This window comes from Oryx dammah, unplaced genomic scaffold (assembly GCF_014754425.2).
Source record: "Oryx dammah isolate SB20612 unplaced genomic scaffold, SCBI_Odam_1.1 HiC_scaffold_10, whole genome shotgun sequence".
NCBI lineage: Eukaryota > Metazoa > Chordata > Mammalia > Artiodactyla > Bovidae > Oryx > Oryx dammah.
Genome location: NW_024070194.1, coordinates 56,395,646 through 56,408,402, shown reverse-complemented (window position 1 = coordinate 56,408,402; position 12,757 = coordinate 56,395,646). Strand labels below are relative to the sequence as shown.

At 39.4% G+C, this 12,757-nt stretch overlaps 1 non-coding gene across 1 annotated transcript; it reads right to left on the bottom strand.

Moving 5' to 3' along the window:
* Nucleotides 1-269: 269 nt before the first annotated feature.
* LOC120869614 lies at nt 270-393 on the bottom strand. Its single transcript, XR_005722584.1, has one exon. It is a non-coding gene; the product is annotated as a U6atac minor spliceosomal RNA (small nuclear RNA).
* Nucleotides 394-12,757: the final 12,364 nt, after the last annotated feature.

Here is a 12,757-nt window from a genome sequence, read left to right as displayed (position 1 = left end):
CCAGAGTACAGCTCTCTGCCCACCAATGAGCCGTCTCTCCACAACAGCTAAATAATTTACACTTGTGATCATTTTGGGCAGATTGGTGGTTGCTGCTTTGTTTTCATACATTTTTTATTTACTTTTATGTTATTTATTTTTATTTTTTATTTTTATTTGTCTTTTTTTTTTACTTTTATTTGTCTTTTTATTAAAATTCTTAAAATTTCTTTTTGCAATGTTGTGCTGATTTCTGCCTTACAACAATGCAAATAAGCCATAGTTTTTTTAAAAAACAGTGGTTAGATGCCACAAAGTAGGAGGCAATGCCTTAATATATATGTATTGTCAGGCCCAAGAGCCCCTTCAATCCTTGTCAAAGGAGTGCTAACCTTCTCTCCTTTCATACAACACTCATATGGTTTTATTGCTGTGATTTTTAAACTCAAGAATACCTAAAATTGTTGGCCCATTACGTTTTCCTTGCATGCATTTGTTCCTTGAAGGTAATGGGAGTTTATCATGTCAGATCCCCTGTGCAGCAGATGGTTAATGGCTTGGCAGGCAGGAGCCTGGAGAAGACACTGGTCAGGTGCCAACTTGCATTCAGGAAGTCTCCTTCCCCGCAAGACTATCCTGCAGACTCAGCACAGGAAACCTGGACACAAGGAAGGAGGAGGGGAGATGAGGAAGGCTTTGGGTGGGTGTCAGGATGATGTCAATCAGACCATAGGCTGGTCAAATCTGATTGATTAGTGTCTGCTTTCATAACCAGGCCCCAGAGATGAGATTCAAAGAAATTCAAGGAACAATTTTTGACTCCTGTTCTCAAAAAGCTTGTGCTTTCTTGGGGAGGAACTACTCACTTATCACACCACGTATTGTAAGAAGGAGAGAAAACTTGCAAGTCTGTCTCTTCCTGCCCCTGTCTCCTGTTGTTTTCTAACTGTAAGGGTCACTAATTAACTGGTCACATTTCCAGACCCTGGCTGGTTACTTCACAAGTAGACAAGATCACCATGCTTAAAAGGACATAGACCCTTCTGCCACCTTCTCTTTGTTGGAAGTCACCAGGCTCGGCTCCTCTTTGTAAATCTAACTTGCTCTTGCTTCCTGAGGGTAGGCTTGGGTGCCTGTAAATGCTGCTTATGGCTGTGGTCAGTTACCTGATGGCAAAATTGGGATTTGGAGGAAAAAGAGAGGACCTGTCCGTATCAGCAGAAAGGACAAGTTTAGGGGCATGGGTTTCAAGGCCAGACGGTTAAAAAAGGAGCCCTCTAGTCTCTAGATTCTATGTGAGAGCCTTTCTTTGGGGAAGTGATCATAAAAGGGGTGATCAGAAGGACAGAATCCCAGTATTTCTCACTCAACTCTTTTTAGTATCCCTGTTCACCATCACCCCTTGTGCCAGAATCAGTAACTAAAGGGTGTTAGCGTTGAAACAATCAAAGACTGCTAGTTTGAGAATCATCACTAGTATCAGGTGCAATTCTGAATAAAACATCTTCTGCATTAGCCATTATAGATAGGTGGTGATGACTTTGGCTTTCCAGGTGACTCAGTGGTAATGAATCTCCCTGTTTTTTTAAGGCAGGGGGTTTTTAAGGACAGGAGCCAACAAAGATTCCTTGAATTTCTTTGAATCTCATCTCTGGGGGCATGCAGGTGTTGCAGGTTTGATCCCTGAGTTGGGAAGATCCCCCTGGAGAAGGAAATGGCAACCCACTCTAGTATTCTTCCCTGGAAAAATTTCAGGGCCACAGGAGCCTGGTGGGTTACAGTCCGTAGGATTGTAAGGAGTCCGACACCACTGAGCGACTGAGCATGCACACGTTAGCTAAAGACAAGTTATATAGAAACAAAGTATCTGGACTGAAAATTTCCCTTCATCAAGGGAAATTGATGGGCACCATGTGCTCTCCTAGAGAGCTCTATGAACACATGAGCAATGGGTATCTACTGGTGAGCTGATGTGATTGGTTTGTGGGCAAAAATGGTGTGAGACCTGGTATAGCACAGCTGCCCAGGTCTTGGGAAATGGTCCTGCTCACAGGCAGCAATGGGATTTAGGACCAATCTGTTTAATGAGCATTCTCTCTGGGAGAGCAGGATGCACAATTACAATGATAAGGAAAGAACAACATTTTTGAAAGAGTTGAGGGATTTGTATGTCCTGTTGGTATCCCAAAGCCCCTGACCGACCTCAAGGCTTTCTCTCAATCAGGCCCTTGGACTGGGAGCCACAGGAAATTTGAAGATGACATCTACATGCTTCCGTGTCAGGTCCAGGGGGCATGGGAAGTTGGTATGGACTGTTCAAGAAAGGTCCCTAAAAGAAGCAGGGAGTTGGTAGAATATCTGTCAGCAAGTGAAGGTATTTTTCTCCATGGTGAACTTTGAAGAACTCAAGCTGACATCACTGTGTGAGATTCAGGGTAACAATCCCACTGCCGAATGAGGTGTGGAAAGTCCCATGGACCAGACTGCTGCTCTTTTAACTCTGTGTCCATGCCGGACATGTGGCAGGGTGTGTACAGACAGCTTCCTTGAATATTTTTCTTTCTTTCTTTTTTATAACAATTTTGCAGTTGACTCAGTTATTTGCTGGGTGAGGTGGGGAATAGAATAGGAAAGAGGGTGAAGGCAGGGAGGGGAAGAGCGATGGGTAAAAGGGAAGAAAGTGCTACTCTCCCAAATCCTCGCTAAGAATTGATGATTGATGGTGATTAATCTAATTCAATGAATGCTGATGATTGATCTAATTTGACCTTCAAGGTGAATGCGATAACATGGTCAAGATAAACTTGTCTATACTATGTCTGATAGGAATTGTCTTGAATACTTGGATCATATATTTTATAAAAAGTCATATCTATTAATAGTAACTTAAATCTTACCTCTTCAACAAAACCTTTTCTCATCACCCCAGCCAGAAAATTTTTAGTTCTCTCCACTTTCTGACCATATTATTCTCTTGAAACTAATCAAGTGGAACTCTGTTTCACTTACTTATTTCCATGAGTATGTGTGTCTCACATTTCCCAGGAAACATTTTTCTTAGGGAGAGAAGAACCATCTTCGAGCATTTTTCTCATGGAATTCCTACACAGTGGTCTGTATAAAGGATGTTTAATGAGTATTTGCCAGGTAACTAATATTTATTGGCAAGTTTGGCTCATTTTCAAGTCTATGTATTTTCAAGGTACTGACAGAAAAACCCAATTTTAGATTCCGGTTAGAATTTTCATTGTCCTGCCTTTATTTTAATAGGAAATTGACTTATTGTTCAAAATACTATTTTCTACTTTCTAACATGGATAGTAACAAACTAACTCATGCAAATATTTTGAAAAATAAGGAATGAATAAACTTCAACATCCAAAAATGAAGTCCAAACATGTATCTCTAAATTCAGGTCCTACTGATGGAGATTAAAAAATGTACCAGTTAGTATTGGTGTGAGAACGATGAGTTAAAAGTTGTACTTTTAAGTTCATTATGGGTAGAAATATTTATGCAAACTAAATTTCTAGTGACAAGACAGAAAATGACTCATATAAAATAGATGGGGTTTCGTGAATAATTCTGAGGTATAGGAGAAATTTCTAAAATTCTGAGGACTTACGATAGAAATCACTAAGTCTATAATCCTCCATCCTTTAGCACTCTTGTTTAAATAGCACAGTTACTAATATTTCAAAATTTAAACAACCTTTATGTGAAGTCAAGTGGGCCTTAGATAGCATCACTACAAACAAAGCTAGGGGAGGTGATGGAATTCCAGTGGAGCTGTTTCAAATCCTAAAAGACGATGCTGTGAAAGTGCTACACTCCATATGCAAGCAAATTTGGAAAATTCAGCAGTGGCCACAGGACTGGAAAAGGTCAGTTTTCATTCCAATCCCAAAGAAAGGCAATGCCAAAGAATGCTCAAACTACTGCACAATTGCACTCATCTCATACGCCAGTAATGCTCAAAATTTTCCAAGCCAGGTTTCAGCAATACTTGAACCATGAACTTCCAGATATTTAAGCTGGTTTTAGAAAAGGCAGAGGAACCAGAGATCAAATTGCCAACATCCAATGGATCATCAAAAAAGCAAGAGCGTTCCAGAAGAACATCTATTTCTGCTTTATTGACTATGCCAAAGCCTTTGACTGTGTGGATCACAATAAACTGTGAAAAATTCTGAAAGAGATGGGAATACCAGACCACCTGACCTGCCCCTTGAGAAACCTATATGCAGGCCAGGGAGCAACAGTTAGAACTGGACATGGAACAACAGACTGGTTCCAAATAGGGAAAGGAGTACATCAAGGCTGTATATTGTCACCCTGCTTATTTAATTTCTATGCAGAGTACATCATGAGAAACGCTGGACTGGAAGAAACACAAGCTGAAATCAAGATTGCCAGGAGAAATATCAATAACCTCAGATATGCAGATGACACCACCCTTATGGCAGAAAGTGAAGAGGAACTAAAAAGCCTCTTGATGAAAGTGAAAGAGGAGAGTGAAAAAGTTGGCTTAAAGCTCAACATTCAGAAAATGAAGATCATGGCATCCAGTCCCATCACTTCATGGGAACTAGATGGGGAAACAGTGGAAACAGTGTCAGACTTTATTTTGGGGGGCTCTAAAATCACTGAAGATGGTGACTGCAGCCATGAAACTAAAGATACTTACTCCTTGGAAGAAAAGTTATGACCAAGCTAGATAGCATATTGAAAAGCAGAGACATTACTTTGCCGACAAAGGTACATCTAGTCAAGGCTATGGTTTTTCCAGTGGTCATGTATGGATGTGAAAATTGGACTGTGAAGAAAGCTGAGTGCCGAAGAATTGAAGCTTTTGAACTGTGGTGTTGGAGAAGACTCTTGAGAGTCCCTTGAACTGGAAGGAGATCCAACCAGTCTATTCTAAAGGAGATTAGCCCTGGGTGTTCTTTGGAAGGAATGATGCTAAAGCTGAAACTCCAGTACTTTGGCCACCTCATGCAAAGAGTTGACTCACTGGAAAAGACTGATGCTGGGAGGGATTGGGGGCAGGAGGAAAAGGGGACAACAGAGGATGAGATGGCTGGATGGCATCACCGACTCGATGGACGTAAGTTTGAGTGAACTTTGGGAGTTGGTGATGGACAGGGAGGCTTGGTGTGCTGCGATTCATGGGGTTGCAAAAATTCGTACAGGACTGCGTGACTGAACTGAACTGAACTGAACTGAACTGAACTGAATTAGATAATACAAGTGCATGGTAAAAAAGTCAATGAAACAAAGTTTTTCTTCTATTCCTGTCTCCAAAGCCCTAGTTCTCCTTAGAAAACTACTCCATTTTTTTCATTTTATTCAGAGATATTATCTGTGAATACAAGCTTATGTTTCAGTGCACATTTTCACTTTTATAACATAAATGTTGGCATGCTGAAAAGAAGGTCCTAAGCTTTGTTTTTATTTTCATCTACCAATGTATCTGGAAATTGTTCACATTAATACATGTGGATCTACCTTGTTGTTTTTGACACTGCAAAATTCTCAATGGTCACATACTGTCAGTGGCTACCATACCAGACAGAGCAGATACAGAATATTTCCATCATCACAGAAGGTTCTGTTGGACTGAACCGTCCTAGAATATAAGATTCGGGTGGAAAGCTGCCTTTAAGATGAATGCATGCATGCTCAGTCTCTTCAGTTGTGTGCAACACTTTTAGACCTCATGGACTATAGACTGCCAGGTGCCTCTGTCCATGGGATACTCCAGGCAAGATTATTGGAGTGGGTTGCCATGCCCTCCTCCAGGGGATCTTCTTGTCCCAGGGATCTAACCGTGTCTCCTGCATTGCAGGGCAGATTCTCTATTGCTGAGCCACCGGGAAGCCCTTAAGATGAATCATTGGTCTTGATGTAGAGACTGATTTGTGGGAGGGAGATGTTTGACCTAGGGAGAGGTCTTAACCAGAGCAGTTTTGCAGGAAGGTCACAGGGCCTTTCAGGATAGACGGAATCACATATGAAGATTCCCAGCTTCTGGCTGGAATAACCAGAGGATGAAGCCACCTTAGACAGGTGCTCGGAATTCAAAGAAAGTACAGTGTAAGGGCCATGTGATGAAAACAGTTTTAGACAGGGCTCAAAACAAACAAGAAAGTGAATGTGCATGTTTACCAGACAGAGGACAGTGAGAGATTGGAGAGAGAGGCAGGTGTGATTAGGATAACTGGGTCCTTGTGAGGACCAACATGGTCAATCCACATATCAGACAGGACTGCCCCCATCCTCTTAGGTCTTCTAACTCATCTGATTTTCTACCTCAACTGGTGTTAAACAGGAAGGATTCAGAAATCTGGGTTTGAAAAAAATTCTTAAGCCTCAGTTTTCAAACCTAAAAATAAGCATTCAAATAATATATTTGAATTTTTCATTAAGATAACTGTAGTAATAAGTGCCTCACAAACAACATTATAAAGCAATTATACTCCTATAAAGAAGAGAAAACAAAAAATAATTCTTTAAAAAGAAAAAAAAATGTAGCTGCAATAATTCCTTGGCTCTGCCTGGGAACCCGTCCACAGTGGCACATTCTATCTCTCCAGTGGGTGCAGACAACCCCCTAGCCCCGGTAAATAATAATACCTGAGAACTCAACCAGATTCTACAGTTCTTTGTCTCCAGTGGAGCTCTGGCAAGCCTAGAGGACTCTAAGCTTTTATTCCTGATAGAGTGACAGCAGCTCCCTACTGGCTAGAACAGAATCAGGGGCAGAGAACGGGCTCAGGGCTGGTCAGTTTCCAGGGGAGTGAGACCTGGCTAGCTTGAATATTTCACATATGTCAAATGAGGGTGCAGACCAAACTGATTCCTCAGGTCCCTGTGATCTGACAGCTCAGGGCCCAGAAGGATCTTCTGTTTGCTTTCAGAGTGTCAGCTACAAGATGGGTATTATTTGAGAGGACAGATGTGCCCATGTAACCTGAAATGCTTCTAATAAAAAGAAAAAAAATTATGTATTCATAATTTTTTATTTAACTTTACAATACTGTATTGGTTTTGCCACACATTGACATGAATCTGCCATGGGTGTACATGAGTTCCCAATCCTGAACCCCCCTTCCACCTCTCTCCCCATATCATCTCTCTGGGTCATCCCAGTGCACCAGCCCCAAGCATCCTGTATCCTGTATTGAACCTAGACTGGCGAATTGTTTCTTACATGATAGTATACATGTTTCAGTGCCATTCTCCCAAATCATCCCACCCTCTCCCTCTCCCACAGAGTCCAAAATTCTGTTCTATACATCTGTGTCTCTTTTTCTCTCTCTCATACAGGGTTATCATTACCATCTTTCTAAATTCCATATATATGTGTTAGTATACTGTATTGGTGTTTTTCTTTCTGGCTTACTTCACTCTGTATAATCAGCTCCGATTTCATCCACCTCATTAGAATGGATTCAAATGTATTCTTTTTAATGGCTGAGTAATACTGCATTGTGTATATGTACCACAGCTTTCTTATCCATTCATCTGCTGATGGACATCTAGGTTGTTTCCATGTCCTGGCTATTATAAACAGTGCTGAGATGAACATTAGGGTACATGTGTCTCCTTCAATTCTGGTTACCTTGATGTGTATGCCCACCAGTGGGATTGCTGGGTCATAAGGCAGTTCAATTTCCAGTTTTTTAAGGAATCTCCACACTGATATACACAGTGGCTGTACTAGTTTGCATTCCCACCAACAGTGTAAGAGGGTTCACTTTTCTCCACACCCTCTCCAGCATTTATTGCTTGTAGACTTTTGGATTGCAGCCATTCTGACTGGTGTGAAATGGTATCTCATTGTGGTCTTGATTTGCATTTCTCTGATAATGAGTGATGTTGAGCATCTTTTCATGTGTTTGTTAGCCATCTGTATGTCTTTGGAGAAATGTTTATTTAGTTCTTTGGCCCATTTTTTGATTGGGTTGTTCATTTTTCTGGAATTGAGCTGCAGGAGTTGCTTGATATTTTTGAGATTAATTCTTTGTCAGTTGCTTCCTTTGCTATTATTTTCTCCCATTCTGAAGGCTGTCTTTTCACCTTGCTTATAGTTTCCTTTGTTGTGCAGAAGCTTTAATTTTAATTAGATCTCATTTGTTTATTTTTGCTTTTATTTCCAGTATTCTGGGAGGTGGATCATAGAGGATCCTGCTGTGATTTATGTCGGAGAGTGTTTTGCCTATGTTCTCCTCTAGGAGTTTTATAGTTTCTGGTCTTACATTTAGATCTTTAATCCATTTTGAGTTTATTTTTGTGTATGGTGTTAGAAAGTGTTCTAGTTTCATTCTTTTACAAGTGGTTGACCAGTTTTCCCAGCACCACTTGTTAAAGAGATTATCTTTTCTCCATTATATATTCTTGCCTCCTTTGTCAAAGATAAGGTGTCCATAGGTATGTGGATTTATCTCTGGGCTTTCTATTTTGTTCCATTGATCTATATTTCTGTCTTTGTGCCAGTACCATACTGTCTTGATGACGGTGGCTTTGTAGTAGAGCCTGAAGTCAGGCAGGTTGATTCCTCCAGTTCCATTCTTCTTTCTCAAGATTGCTTTGGCTATTCAAGATTTTTTGTATTCCCATACAAATTGTGAAATTATTTATTCTAGCTCTGTGAAAAATACCGCTGGTAGCTTGATAGGGATTGCATTGAATCTGTAGATTGCTTTGGGCAACATACTCATTTTCACTATATTGATTCTTCCAATCCATGAACATGGTATATTTCTCCATCTATTGGTGTCCTCTTTGATTTCTTTCACCAGTGTTTTATGGTTTTCTATATATAGGTCTTTAGTTTCTTTAGGTAGATATATTCCTAAGTATTTTATTCTTTTTGTTGCAATGGTGAATGGAATTGTTTCCTTAATTTCTTTTTTCTACTTTCTCATTATTAGTGTATAGGAATGCAAGGGATTTCTGTGTGTTGATTTTATATCCTGAAAATTTGCTATGTTCATTGATTAGCTCTAGTAATTTTCTGGTGGAGTCTTTAGGGTTTTCTATGTAGAGGATCATGTCATCTGCAAACAGTGAGAGTTCTACTTCTTCTTTTCCAATTTGGATTCCTTTTATTTCTTTTTCTGCTCTGATTGCTGTCGCCAAAACTTCCAGAACTATGTTGAATAGTAGCAATGAAAGTGGGCCCCCTTGTTTTGTTCCTGACTTTAGGGGAAACGCTTTCAATTTTTCTCCATTGAGGATAATGTTTGCTGTGGGTTTGTCATATATAGCTTTTATTATGTTGAGCTATGTTCTTTCTATTCCTGCTTTCTGGAGAGTTTTTATCATAAATGGATGTTGAATTTTGTCAAAGGCTTTCTCTGCATCTATTGAGATAATCATATGGCTTTTATTTTTCAATTTGTTAATGTGGTGTATTACATTGATTGATTTGTGGATATTGAAGAATCGTTGCATCCCTGGGATAAAGCCCACTTGGTCATGGTGTATGATTTTTTAAACGTGTTGTTGGATTCTGATTGCTAGAATTTTGTTAAGGATTTTTGCATCTATGTTCATCATATTGGCCTGTAGTTTTCTTTTTTTGTGGCATCTTTGTCAGGTTTTGGTGTTAGGATGATGGTGACCTCGTAGAATGAGTTTGGAAGTTTACCTTCCTCTGCAATTTTCTGGAAGAGTTTGAGTAGTATAGGTGTTAGCACCTCTCTAAATTTTTGGTAGAATTCTGCTGTGAAGCCATCTGGACCTGGGCTTTTGTTTGCTGGAAGATTTCTGATTACAGTTTCAATTTCCATGCTTGTGATGGGTCTGTTAAGATTTTCTATTTCTTCCTGGTTCAGTTTTGGAAAGTTGTACTTTTCTAAGAATTTGTCCATTTCTTCCATGTTGTCCATTTTATTGGCATATAATTGCTGATAGTAGTCTCTTATGATCCTTTGTATTTCTGTGTTGTCTGTTGTGATCTCTCCATTTTTATTTCTAATTTTATTGATTTGATTTTTCTCCCTTTGTTTCTTGATGAGTCTGGCTAATGGTTTGTCAATTTTATTTATCCTTTCAAAGAACCAGTTTTTGGCTTTGTTGATTTTTGCTATGGTTTTTTGGTTTCTTTTGCATTTATTTCTGCCCTAATTTTTAAGATTTCTTTCCTCTACTAACCCTGGGGTTCTCCATTTCTTCCTTTTCTACTTGCTTTAGGTGTACAGTTAGGTTATTTCTTTGACTTTTTTTCTTGTTTCTTGAGGTATGCCTGTATTGCTATGAACTTTCCACTTAGCACTGCTTTTATAGTGTCCCACAGGTTTGGGGTTGTTGTGTTTTCATTTTCATTTGTTTCTATGCATATTTGATTTCTTTTTTTATTTCTTCTGTGATTTGTTGGTTATTCAGCAGTGTGTTGTTCGGCCTCCATATGTTGGAATTTTTAATAGTTTTCTCCTATAATTGACATCTAATCTTAATGCATTATGGTCAGAAAAGATGCTCGGAATGATTTCAATTTTTTTGAATTTATCAAGGCTAGATTTATGGCCCAGGATGTGATCTATCCTGGAGAAGGTTCCATGAGCACTTGAGAAAAAGGTGAAATTCATTGTTTTGGGGTGAAATGTGCTATAGATATCAATTAGGTCTAACTGGTCTATTGTATCATTTAAAGTTTGTGTTTCTTTGTTAATTTTCTGTTTAGTTGATCTGTCCATAGGTGTGAGTGGGGTATTAAAGTCTCCCACTATTATTGTGTTATTGTTAATTTCCCCTTTCATACTTGTTAGCATTCGTCTTACATATTGTGGTGCTCCTATGTTGGGTGCATATATATTTATAATTGTTATATCTTCTTCTTGGATTGATCCTTTGATCATTATGTATGGCCTTCTTTGTCTCTTTTCACAGCCTCTGTTTTAAAGTCTATTTTATCTGATATGAGTATTGCTACTCCTCCTTTCTTTTGGTCTCTATTTGCATGGAATATCTTTTTCCAGCCCTTCACTTACAGTCTGTATGTGTCCCTTGTTTTGAGGTGGGTCTCTTGTAGACAACATATTTAGGGGTCTTGTTTTTGTATCCATTCAGCCAGTCTTTGTCTTAATTTTTTTCATAGACACACTAGGCAGCAGACATTCAATAATGACAGAACTAATGCAGAGTCTGAATTGGCCAGTTTGACCTTATTAAGCCATAGCAGTGGGCTCTATTCATGGAACTCCTAAAGTGTATGCTGATTAGCTCTTTGTTTTTTTTTTTTTAAGATTTTTTTTGAGGTGGTCCATATTTCAGTCTTTATTGAATTTGTTATAATATTGCTTCTGTTGTTTTATGTTTTGGCTTTTGGCTGAGAGGCATATGGGTTCTTAGCTCTCCAGCCAGGGATTGAACCTGCACTGCCTGTGTTGGAAGGCGAAATCTTAACCACTGAACCATTAGGAAAGTTCCCTGATGAGCTCTTTTGAAAGTCAAATATTCAGAACCTTTGATGTCACCATTGACCAAACTGGCCCCCTTGATCTCATGGTGAATGACAGGGGTAGAAAAATCCTGGGGATGTCAACAAGGCACTGAAGACAGAACCAGAGAGACCCCTGCAGCTTGCAATGCTTCCATCCCACACAGAATCTGGACTCTTTTATCTTAAAGCCCAGGAATCCAAATTATGATTGGGGGCGTGGTGAGAAAAAAGTACATTTTGATGAAAATCCAATTAAAAGCACGATTAATTGGGCACTTACTACTCACAAAGCACTTTGCTTGATGACTTTAAGGAGATGAGGATGAATCAAATAGACTGTGTGCCCTGAAGGAATTTATAATATAAGGCAGTGGGGGTGGATAGGTAGGTGCAAAATAAACAACAAAGGGATGAGTCCAGGTTCTTAGAGAAGATTAGACTGAGATCAAGGCAAAGAACCTGGAAAGAATATTGGAGGTACAGGCTCCAATATTGACTGACTTGGACCAAGGAAATCTGAGAAGAGGCAGACCATAAGAAGTGTTCTGGGTGACACCTCCACCCCACCCCATCCTCCAATTTACTTTGCCGCCCAAAAAGAAATTGAAAAACTTTGGTAAGGGGTGACTTTCCTCTGTAAACCATATTTAAATGAGACAGCTGTATTTTTCTGCTTCATGCTTAGCCAAATCTTATTTAATTAACCTACTTAGACTTGTTGATTGAGGTTAATTAGACCCTAGGATTGATGTTAATTGCCATTGTAAACTGCCAATGCTATAAGCAGTACATTTTGGATTTGGTTAAGAAAATTGAGGTAGAGGTCTATTTTTCATAGCTTGCTTACTTTTTGTCTCTCTCCCTCCTCCAAAATAAAAAAGCATCCCTTCCTCCTTAATTGTATTGTCCTTCGTTTTTGTCATGGGTGATGGGTGGATGGATTATTGAAAGGACTGATTCCTTCTGGTCAATAGTTCTTTATATATGCAGGGAGCCCCTTTCTCTTGACCCCCTCTTCTCTCTCCTTTCTGATTATGCCCTATACAACACATGCACACATATGTACACATATACATAAGCCTACAAGCACACAAACACACACATACACACTCACATACACACACAGCACGATATACTTCTATTTTTCTATAAACTTGTGTGGATTTTTCTCAGGCAGCTGCACACTGTTGATCCTGGGGGAGGCTGAAGGAAGGCCTCTGGCACTTTGATGGGACCTTCAACAGAATAACAAAGGTAATTCACTTTTTAATTATATGTATATGTATGTGGCCCACTTGCCAACCCAGGTAGACATAGGAGATGCAGGTT